At 48.4% G+C, this 11,202-nt stretch overlaps 1 protein-coding gene across 11 annotated transcripts in view; it reads right to left on the bottom strand.

The window, feature by feature from the left end:
- Nucleotides 1-4,726: 4,726 nt before the first annotated feature.
- BTRC (beta-transducin repeat containing E3 ubiquitin protein ligase) overlaps nucleotides 4,727-11,202 on the bottom strand; it is a 174,064-nt gene continuing 167,588 nt past the window's right edge. For all 11 annotated transcript variants that reach the window (XM_065923159.1, XM_065923163.1, XM_065923164.1 and 8 more), the window contains one exon: nucleotides 4,727-9,386. The gene's annotated coding sequence lies outside the window, so the exon portion shown is untranslated. The remainder of the gene's footprint in view (nucleotides 9,387-11,202) is intronic.

Here is an 11,202-nt window from a genome sequence, read left to right as displayed (position 1 = left end):
GGCAAGGCCTTCCTCAAACCAAGATGGAGGCAACCTCGCAGCTCCTGGTGCCGTTAGCCTGCCGCAGTAAAGAAGGGTTCCCCTCAGCTGCTCAGCCCCTACCTTTCCCTGCAGCTGCCACCACCTTATCCCAGACTCTTCACTTTACATGCAGTGTCTCTGGGAATCTGCAGCCATCACACGAGGTAGGTACCACTCTCATATCTGTTCTATAAATGAGGAAACTGAGACTTAGGTGAGGAGACTCACCCTGTGTCATACAGTCAGGAGTTGCCAAGCTGGGATTTGAACCCACATGAGGGTCTTACCCATAAGGCTTCCTGGAGGGTGCTGGGCCTTCACTGTCCATGCTGGCCCCTCTGCTCACCAAGGACTCCCACCAGCCCATGGCCTCCAGTGAGGAGCCTTGAGCCCCACCCTCTCAGAGCACATCTCCCTTCACTGGTCAACCTGTTCATTCACTGAACACTGTCATTGAACAGCCACCACATGCAGATTTGGACCTGGGCCTGCGACCTGACTGGGTACTAGTGTATGGGAGTGGAGATCTTGCCAGAGACCCTGATTAACGCACCGGGAGCTTGGAGTTAGGCCGCCCACTCAGACATCCTACATTTAAGAGTTGTGAGATTTTCTGTGCTTGTCAGCTCCTTGGATGAGGATAGTGTGGCTCAGGGCCCAGCTTGGGGTGGTGATGGTGGCATGTGTGTGTATGGGGGTGACATCGGCCCGCCCCCCACCACCCCCAGCCACTTTGGACCAAGGAGACATCTGGTGGTCCCTAGGAGAGGGCAGCTTCTTGTGCATCCTTCTCGGTCTCAGCACTGGGGGAGAGCTGATCTGGAGGGTGCTGGACAGAGGGAGGAAGGCAAGCAGGAGGATCTGATCCATCATTGTTGGTGAACAATGAGCCATCATCACCCTAATTAAAGATGTAATTACAGCAAGTACATTCTGGGCTGAGAATGAATGACGAATGGCAGGAAGGCACCTTGTAGGCATCAGTGAGGAGATGATGCTCTCTGAGGTTCCCACTCCGAACTGGGGAACCCAGCACCTGGTCACAAGGCGCCTTGGTGCCTCCCAACAGGATGGTGGCAGACAGGGACTGAGGCTGGGACTGTGGGGGCAGGAAAGGGCCAGGCTGTTGTGTCTGTGTCAGGCGGGGGGGCAGGGCTAGTACAGAGTGGGTATCTCTGTGACTGTATCACCAGAGCACAAGGCAAAGTTTCATGACACAACTGCTTTGGGAGAAACCAGGCTCCTGTGAAGGCCAGAAGGACTGACTGACCTTTGGCCATAGAGGGTGAGTACAAGGGCCAGGCTGAGGGGACTCAGTCTGTAGAGGGTAACCATAGCAGGCATCTGGTGGGCATCTGGGTTTTTAGGCCTGGCTCAGGCTCCAGGGATTGGGACTGTCCTGAGTGCTGGTTTGTCTTTACCTGGCGATTAGGGTACATGGCAGGGGACCGACCACATGAAAGGAAGAGAGATGGGCCCTTCCCACCACCCTGGCTTCTGCTGCTCCCGCCTTCAGCAGGAAAGGCTCCCATTACCCCCACCCCTGTCCTGGACCAAAGGTTGTGGGCTCTGGTTGTTCCAGGGAGGCCTGAGCTTGGGACATCTTCCTCTACTTGAGATCTGAGCATCTGGATTCCAAGGACTGTTTGCCCGGGGCCCCCACCTCCACTTACCTTCAGAGACTAGGAAACCCTGAGCACAGGGTCAGGTCACTCTGAGGCCAGCCTGAGCTGTGATAATCCCAGGGCTAAGGCAAGGCGGCCAGCCTGGATGGGGAGCTTGGTGGCCTTAGCCTCTTGGGCTTCACCTGCCATGGTGGCCTCTGGTGGTCCCTCAGGGTGTATGGGTTGACCCCAGGGGAGAGAGGGCTGGGTGAGGGGTGGTGGGGAGCCCAGGCAGGCAGGCCGAGGGGAGGGAGGGAAGGCTACTGACAGCAGAACAAATGCTTGTAATTTTATAACCAATCTCAGTGTGTCCGTGGGGGGCCGTTTGTGCCTCCACTCAGGACCAATCAGCCTGACAGAGCTATGAGTCTGCCTGAGTGAATGTGAGCAGCTCCCCTCCACCCCCAGCACCACTTACTGCAATCTCATTACCCACCCAGCCCAAGACCGGCCAGAGCTGAGAGGCTGCAAGGAAGGAGGACCCAACCCACACTGAAGACGACCCAGGCCAGAGCCAGGGCTGGGCTTGTGGCCAGGAAGGCAGCATGGGCACTCCTTAGAGACTCAGGGACTCAGATAGAGAAGGCAGGGAGATGGGCCCAGAAAACGATAAAACATTAAGCACCCATTGGTTGCTCGGCATGCTGGATACAGGTAGGACACAAACCCCTGCCCTCAAGGGGCTTGCAGTCTGCTAGGGGCCAACAGAAAGGTTGCAGAGGGATGGGCCCTTGGGAAGGCAGAGGAAATGTGATTGGAGGGTGAGGAGAGGCAGAGCCCCAGAGCTGAGCTGGTACTCATTGAGGGGTGGGAAGGAGAGGGTAAGAAATGGCAAGTGAACCAGAGAAACCTCTGGAGTGCATTTAGAACCTGGGCAGAGAGATACAGGGCATGGGAGAGAAACACCCAACAGGGGCGAGAGGAGGGCAGCCAGGGAGGGGCTGGCCGGCCAGTGGTGAATATTAAAGGATGGCCTTGCTGGATATCTGGCTCTGGGGATGGCTATGTGCCCATTAGTCTCTCTAATTGTCAAAAATCTAATTTAGTGTCTGAAACCTGGGCCGGCCTGGGGTTAAATGGAAGGAGGCAGGCCCAGCCATAAATCTGCCCTCCCAGCCAGGGCTTGTGCTAATTCTGCAGTTAAGTGAAGGGGTGAGGAGGGCAGCAAGATGGGACAGGGAAGGTCCTGCTAGGGGGTAACTCTGACCCTGCACACCAGCCCCTAGGTGCTAAGTCATAGCCAGGCCCTCCTCCTTTACTGAAGGAAGAAGACTTTCCTGGTACTGAGCTGGGCCAGGCAGGGTTAAGTGTCTCAGACCAGAGGAGTCTCAGGATCTGCATGGCTGGGCTGGAAAAATCCTCAGCCCCTCTTCCTGGACCCACTCTGGGTCTAAGTGGGCTCAGCACTTGCAAAGTGATAGGAAGGTCACATTTCATAGCCACCTGCTGAGACTTTGGTGAGGAAGAGGGCATAGAGTCACACCATGTGACCAAGTTAGCAGTCATCTTGAGTGATGGGGACCCACGGGCCACTCCTCAGTGGGGAGAACAAACACCATCTGTGGGCTTCTCTTTTCTGGGGCCCTGACTCCAAAGCACCAAAGGAGGTATACAGGCACATGGGGACTGGGACAGCCTCTCCTACCCAAGGCCTCATTTGGCCTGAGGCAGGGGAGGGCTCTCCACCTGGGCTTGGTAATGAGCTCACTCCCCCCCAGAGCCACTAATTGAAAGCAAAGGGTGTGGTAGGCGCAGCAGGAGAGGCTGGGGGACTGAGAGGTTTCCCTGAGAGGCTCTGTTTCCATGGAGGGGGAGGAAAAACGATTTCTCCTGGCTTCTGCTTCGTCTCACCAGGCACCCACCCGGCCTCTCCTGCTGCTAACAAAGTACCTTTAATTAGCAGCCTAATAAAATGCTCTTAATTGGCAAGAGCCAATCAGGATGAAGAGAGGTCTCCTCCCTAGTCATTGCTGATGGTGGCAGAGCTTTAGGTTTTGAAGGGGAGAGGGAGTCCAGGCACAGCACTGCTTTAGGAAACTGTGATTTCAGGGTGAATCTTCCAAGGTGTGCCCTAGACCCGTCTTCCTGTGGGGAATGATCTGACACTGGCTTTCGAGGTGAGACCCATAACCCTCAAGGCCCAGCCTCTGCCCAATTCTGGGCTCAGAAGTCAGCCTACAAGTGACCACTGAGCCAATGCCAGTGGCCCTGGTGGTCTCCACTGACTCCTCCCCTTCTTTCTTCTTCACCCTCAGGGAGGAGACTCCAGTGTGGTCTAGGCAGTGTGGAGAGCCCTTTTTCTTGTTCCTCACATTCCTCATCTGCACAATGTCAAGGTGCACCTGATGCTCTGACATGCTACTGTTCTAGCAGGGACAGTTCGGCACCAGGGTCCTGTCATCTAACTGCCCGAGAAGGCTGTAATGACCGCAGTTGTCAATCCAGGGACCACAAGCCAGGGAGTCTGGTCAGGCAGGAAGCATCACTACTACTAAAAGTCCATAGATATAAAACAAGGGTGGCTCCATTTTGCCAAGGTTTTTGCTTGTGACACCAGAAGGGACAAAGGGAGGGGTCTAGCTGCAATCTGGTACCCACTCCCCTAGGTTTGATTCAAGGAGGGAAGGTGGGTGAGTTTCCTCAGTCAATGCTCTCTTTGTTTTTATAGCTTGTTGGAATCTCTCTGGAAATTGCTCCCCAATGTGAGCTCTCCCATCTCAAAATTGATCAAATGGGATGCAGGGGAAACCCAAGTCTTTTCACCTGATAAGGAGGCAGAGGAAAACTTAAGCTCTGGGCTCAGGTTGGTAGGTCAAGGCTATGGTGACCAGTTCCCAAATTAGACATCACCTTGGCTTTAATTTAACATGGAACACTTAATTGTATGCCTGGGTCCCCACATTTACTCATACCATTTGGCCCTGAGTTCTCTCAATGTTGTTTTTTCATGTCAGATTTTCTTTAAAAGGTCTCTGTTTACTCCCTCAATTTCTATATTGAAAAAAGTCGTCCTCTTGATGTTGGGGTAAAGAGACAAGACACCCAGAAAATTCACTTTAATCTTATATTTGTAATTAAGTTATCTTTTTTTTCTGGACAGTTAAAAAAAACACACTATATTATCATGATTCTAGGTTGTGAACATATCGGTACATTGACTACACATCACCATAACATAATCACAAAAGTCAAAGCAGTCGGTACTGAAGAGTCTAGAGAACAAAGGCTGAGCAAAAGCTCTCAGGGAGGCTCACACTTGTTGCCAGGCCTGCCCCACAGCTGGAGTCCAGTGAACATCCCTCAGAACAGTCTGCATTGGGCTTGAGTGATCACTGATTTGGGAAAGTGTTAGTGTCCTTGGTACCCAGAGATCTAACCTTGTTTTTTTGTTTTTTCCATCAATGTCCAAGAAAGGGAAAGGGACAGAGGGGAGGTGATGCTTTATAATGCTGCTTACTGCAGTGACCTTTGAACACCCACACAAGCACAGAACCAATCGGAAGCTAAGGGTGGGCTGGAGAGATGTTGGCAGATGTCATCCACCTCCAAGAAACTTTAGATCATAGGTACTCAATTTCCAACAGAAGAGGTTTCTGGATATCAGTGCATTAAGTTCCACCTGAAATCAGGTAGCCATAATCACACTTTTTTGGTTTCTCTCCTCAATTTCAAGGATTCTGAAGTCACAAATGAATTACAGGTAAAAATAACAAGAAGCAAAACTCAGCTTTATTCTACTAAGAGATGGCTGTCTTTTTGGCACAGATTATGTTGAGTCTGTGGATAATGTAAGGGGCTTGTGGTCTGTCAGCGATCAGCTGTGTGGATGAAGTCTGGGGAGATGAACTCAGTCTGCAGGTTCGGGTACACTTGATAGAAGTGAGGGTTACTCTAGAAGGGAAGAGGGGAAGGCAAAGAAAAGGAAGGGCACCTTTTCATGTTCTCCAGATCGTGGAAGTCTGTTGAACTCAGAAATGGAGGAGGAGATCACAAATGTGGATTTAAGTAATATGGCAAACCTGATAATCAGACAGGTGGTGGGCATCTAAACATCCCCTTTTACACCTGGAAGCACCTTGGATTCCTCCAGAATCAAGTTTGCAGCCTAGCCTCTCTGGCCTGCACTATTCCAGGCAGGAAGGTGTTACCACATAAGATGCCAAGAAGGTCAACAATACCAAAGTGTATAATTCTAGGGAAGAAAATGTTTCCCTAGTTATTAATATTCTAATATCTCCCCGGCCACTCCACCCAAAGCCCTGAATTTCCACATATAACCAAGTGCTAAGTAACCACAGCTGTTCAGACCAGTGGGTACCAGGAAATGGCAACGAGTGCATATTTTCTTCTCTTCAACTTTTGGTTTTACAAAAGAAAAATAAAAAGGATTTTTCTTACTCAAGCAGAAAACAGAATGATTTAGGGGTCCCAGGATCCTTCCCCAAAACAAGTTATGAGGGCCAGACTTTATTACTTGTCAGTAGAATTCCAGAGAGTCTGTCTCTGAAATTTCTGGTAAAGAGTCATTGGAAAGAATTTTGCCAAGAGACAAGTGTAAAAGGCCTCCCATTCACAATTCATGTCCACTTTCAAACTGCACAGAGGGAAGTAAAAGGATGTTCTCAGCAGTGGAAATACACACATGTAGCAAGGCATGCTGGTTATGTCCAAGAAGCCCCAGTGTGAACAGAGAGCTCACAAGTGCCCATAGAGCAACTGGGTGCAGGGGCATGCACATGCTCCTCGCTTGCTTTTGAACACGATTCCTCTATCTTTATGAAACGTTTCTGGCAGGCCCACACTGGAATTTTAGTGAGAAGAGACTAATCTACAATGGGGATATTTCATTTCAGAGCCCAGAGACACCTTCACTTCCTTTTCTAGCATTTCTTTGGAGGTGTTAAGACTTTCTTTGTTTCTCTTTTTTTTCTCTTTTCTTTTTAAAAAGGTCAAACTTTACATTTATTCTAGCCCAGTTGGGGATTAGTGATAATCAATTCCCACTGAAATCATGCAGAGATGGTAAGTGGGATTTACCTTCTCTGGAAATGAACTTCTACTTACCTGATTATTTCTTCTACAATGAACTGGTAAATGACCCCCAGAGCTGAGAAATGTGACTGACTCAAGTTTTTCAGACCACTTAACTTCATTCCCATTTCCAACAGCAGCAGAGGACAACTTCCAGAATATCCTTGATGGAGCTGATGGCTCCAGACTGCAGGGTCCACTCTTGATCTCATTTATGATGTACTGGACAAGCTCCCAAAATTGTCTTAGAAAGAACATACCTTACACTGAACCTAGATGGGTGAGCAAAACCCCGGGCACCAATGACTATTCTACAGTTCCACTTCTGAATAGCAGCATGTAAGAGAAGGGCTGGTAAAGTTATGGCTACTGGACAATATTTTGAAACAGTTCAAAATCCATTGCCTCTTTAGTGCCTGACCTGGGTGTTTTTCAGGGTGGTCAGCCCTCTGCCTCATCTATAGAAAATCCTTAACCAATCAAAATCCATTAATAGTCAAGACAATAGACAAGGAACCCTGATAGTGGCTAAATAGAAGACATTTCTGTAGCATATGGGTAGTTGGTAAGGGAATTATACTCAGAAAATATTTCCCTGGCAATGACATATCATTACACTGGAAAATATTTCTCTCTATAACCTGTTACTAAAAGCTTAAAAGCACTCATAAAGCAGGAAAGGGATAATACATACGCACAGTCTGCCTCTCACTATGAAAAAACATTCGGTCTGGGCACGTTTTGGAAAGAGGATTCCTTCTGGCAAAGCAGAGGGAACAGTGAAGATGGCTTTCTCTCTCCCCGCCTCCCTTGCTGAACTAAAGTGGCCTGGCTTTGAGGTCACCTGCTACAGGCTCCCACTGAAATTTTACAGCAGCTGGTTAAAAGAGCCTTTTCTTTTACTCAACTGTGTTGATCAGTAATGGAAACAATGGGCCTGTCAACTCAGCTTCCAAGGGACCCTTGAGACTGCCCTGGGCCTTGTGGCTGTTGATGGGTGTGCCTGTGTCCCATGAGATGGCTGGTGCAGGCCCACTCCTGACTTGGAAACAAGTGGGGCACACAGGGATAGTACTCCCTGTGCTTCTGGGTTGGGGGCATACATGCCCTCACCTGAAGCTCCTACCGTCAGCCTTGGCCCTTGCTGAAGTTCATTTGTTTATGTTGCTCACCAACTGCCACAAAAATTTTATTGGCTGGGGAGAGTGGAGAGTAAACTAAGGCCAGGAGGAGGAAGAAAAGTAAAGAGAAGGCAGTTTCTGCACCATTAATAAACCCTGTATGCCAAACTTCACCCTGATTCTCTCTCTGGCAGCTTTGCCTTTTATAAATACCAGGTTTGGAAAAGCAGAAGGAAGGTTCTGCAGTGCAAGGCTGAGATGATAAGCTTGAATTTTGAGGGACGATATTTACTGGCCTAAGTGAAAAAGACATCACCTTTTAGTCCTGACCACCTGGTAAGCTAGTCTGATCATGGTCTTGGCAAAGAGACAGGTGCTCTGGGTACTCACAGGCCCTGATGAAGAAATCAGAGATGCAAACCATTATGCAGAAAGTACCGAGCAACTGGCTCCGGCCATTTCAGTTCTTTCTGTAGGCTGAGCCTTAGCAGTGATTTAAGATGAAGTACAATGCTTTTTATTACACATCTAATTGTTAATGAGAGGAAATGCAATCAGCAACTCCTTTCCACACTCTACATGGAATCCAGGAGACTGCTGAGTCCAGAAAAGATATGGCCATTGATGGAGCCCAGGAAACTTCTGCCGCCTCCCTTTTGGGGGTGGGGGTGGGGTGTGTAACAAGGGGAAGAGAGAAGAGTTGCAAATATGAGGAGAGTACCACGTTTGAGAATTCATTGCTGCCACAAAGGGTCACTTGTGGCCAAAGCCTGGGTTTGAATTTTTGACTGAAAAGCATTTTAACTCTTCTAAGTATTGCATTTCCTCATTTGCCTCATGATAACTGAGGATACTTTCTTCATACTTTTTCTTCTCAGGTGGAGCAGAGAAACATGTTGAAGGCTAGTGGGACAGCAGGGGGCAAGAGGGACAGAAACAGAGAAAGAGATGGAACGAAAGAGGCCCAGATCTTCCAGGGTGTATATTCTTGTTTTCTTTCTTTCTTGCCCCAGAGGCTATACAGACAGTTGCCTCCTCCTAAGCAGAGTGGGGTTGGGGCAGGTCCTGCTGGGTGCTGGACATGCCTGCAGTTTACAGGGAGACACTAGGTGCTGTCTGGCTTGAAGCTGCATCGCCCGTCCCCTAGAAGTGGCTCTCTCCTAGTAGGCTACACAGGGAAACTAGTTCTTCTGCTTAAGAGCAAAGCAAGAGAGATTCTGGCAAAACACTAAATATATTTATAAGTCATCTTTGTCTGGAACCAAATGAGGAAAAAACAGGTGCAGAGGGGAAAGAAAGAGGGGAGGTAAGGTTTAAAAGTTCCAATCATTCACAAAAGATAAAAGACATCTTCTGATAGCAGCACGGAAGCAGTCAGCTGTGCTGAGTAGACCATCCCGGGTCGACTGCAGACCAACTGTGTCCCAATAGGAGTCTTAAAGCCCCGCTCCTCGGCTAGTCCGGGGAAAGTGGGTGGTAGTTTGATTGTTACTGTTGTTGCTCATCCTGGTATTGGCAGATATGTTAAATACCGCAACTTTAATGAGTCCTGTGTGAAAACAGAGCACAGAGTCATTAGTCCCTTTTCCTGTATTTCTCACTTTCTCTAACAGGAAAAGAATATTAAACTAGCTGTCAATTGGGAGAAAGACTCAGGGGTCCTTCCTAATACCTACTCTCTGTCCGTGTCACACAGGAGTTTCTGTCAAAGGCTACCTGGCCTGTTTGGGAGCTCAGCAGGTCTCACTGACATGCTCAGTACTCTAAGTGCTCATGCAGAGTGACTCTGATGTCTAGAGATTAACAATGACTATGGTGGGTGTAGCATTGAGCTTTCATCTGCTTCCTATAATGGTAGAGCAGGTGAGGACAGCTCTGAGGTTCTGGCCTTAGTGGCCGTGAATGCAGTATGCCACTAAAAAAAAAAGTGGGGGAGTAGGGTGAGGCTCTCTGGGTGCTTGGCTGGAGGGCACTGGTAGTGTAGATGAGGGGAGAGCCTGGGTGTTAGATGTGTGCCCCAGAAGCGCCCCTGGTACCGTCAAGGATAGGTGTGTAGGTAGTGACTAGAAATGTGGCCTGGAGATTAAGGCAGAGGGTGGACTACACATACAAATTGGAGATGAGAGCTGAAGCTTGGGGGAGAGATAAGGGAGCCAAAGAACGGAACTCATATAAGGAAGAAAAGCCTGAGACAGACTCTTAGTGGATGTCTAAGTTTCAGGAGTGAGACAAAGAAGGAAATGTAAACAATCAGAGAGCCAAAATGCCATTGAAATCTGAAGAGGACAACATTTTGGCAAAAGGAGGGGATACCTATATGACAATTTCAATATTGATACTAATTAATGGTTACTTTTTTTATTGAGGGCCTGTTACATGCTAGGCACTGTGCTAAGCACTAAGATTTCGATGCATAACATTTGATTCTCACAACAACTCTGTATGGTAGGTGTTACAATTTGCAAGGAAACTAAAGCTTGGGGAAGTTGTTTGCCCAAGGGCACATGGCTAGGATTCTCACCAAGCCTGTCTGTGTGCCTTGGCTGAGGAAACGGCACATCCTCTGTGAGCGAAGTGAGTACTAAAGCTTGCCCAGCAAGGCTTAAAACACCCTGTTCAGAAGAACCACTGCAGAAAGATATGCAGAAGAGTGTACTGAATGTGTGCTTCTGCCACAAGAACAGAGGCAAGTATAGGAAATGAGAAATCATAATAATGGCAATATTTCCCAGTAGCTAGTACAGTTTTCCCAAACCAGTGATCACCTATATCTGACCTGCTCAGGACCATCAGGTACGATCTGCATCCCTATATGCAGAGTGACTCTGCATATAGGGATATAGGTTAAGATGAATACTAGGATCTTCTTCTGCCCCAGAGACAGGATGGAGAGTTGAGTGGGAGAATATACGAAGTTCTCACCAACTCCAGAGCTACTTCCAAGGTCAAAAAACAGTTGGAGGGGGCAGGGAATGCAAATAAGAGGGATGGAGAAAAGCTCCCTCTTATAATCAAATGACACTGACAAGAGCTATGAGAAGGCAGCCTTGTGTGCTATTTTACCAAGAGATTTTTTTTCTTTCCAACATCAGATTATCTACTTGGGTTAAAGGGCCTCCATTATAGTTACTAGTTTAATCTGGGAATTACAAAGCCACAGGCTTTGGGGTCAATACTCTTAGTTTTGAAACTGATTTAAATACCATTTTATTTCCTTAACAATCCGACTAGGTGACTGAGGTAGGAATATTAGTTCCACTATACAAGGATCACCAAGATCTAGCTCAAGAATTATCTAAGGACTGAGGCTGGCTACCTCAATCAAGGGCAGCATCCAGTGTGCAGCCCAGCCCTGTCTCATGGTG

This window comes from Muntiacus reevesi, chromosome 2 (genome assembly GCF_963930625.1).
Source record: "Muntiacus reevesi chromosome 2, mMunRee1.1, whole genome shotgun sequence".
Taxonomy (NCBI): Eukaryota; Metazoa; Chordata; class Mammalia; order Artiodactyla; family Cervidae; genus Muntiacus; species Muntiacus reevesi.
This window is presented reverse-complemented; position numbering and strand designations above follow the sequence as displayed.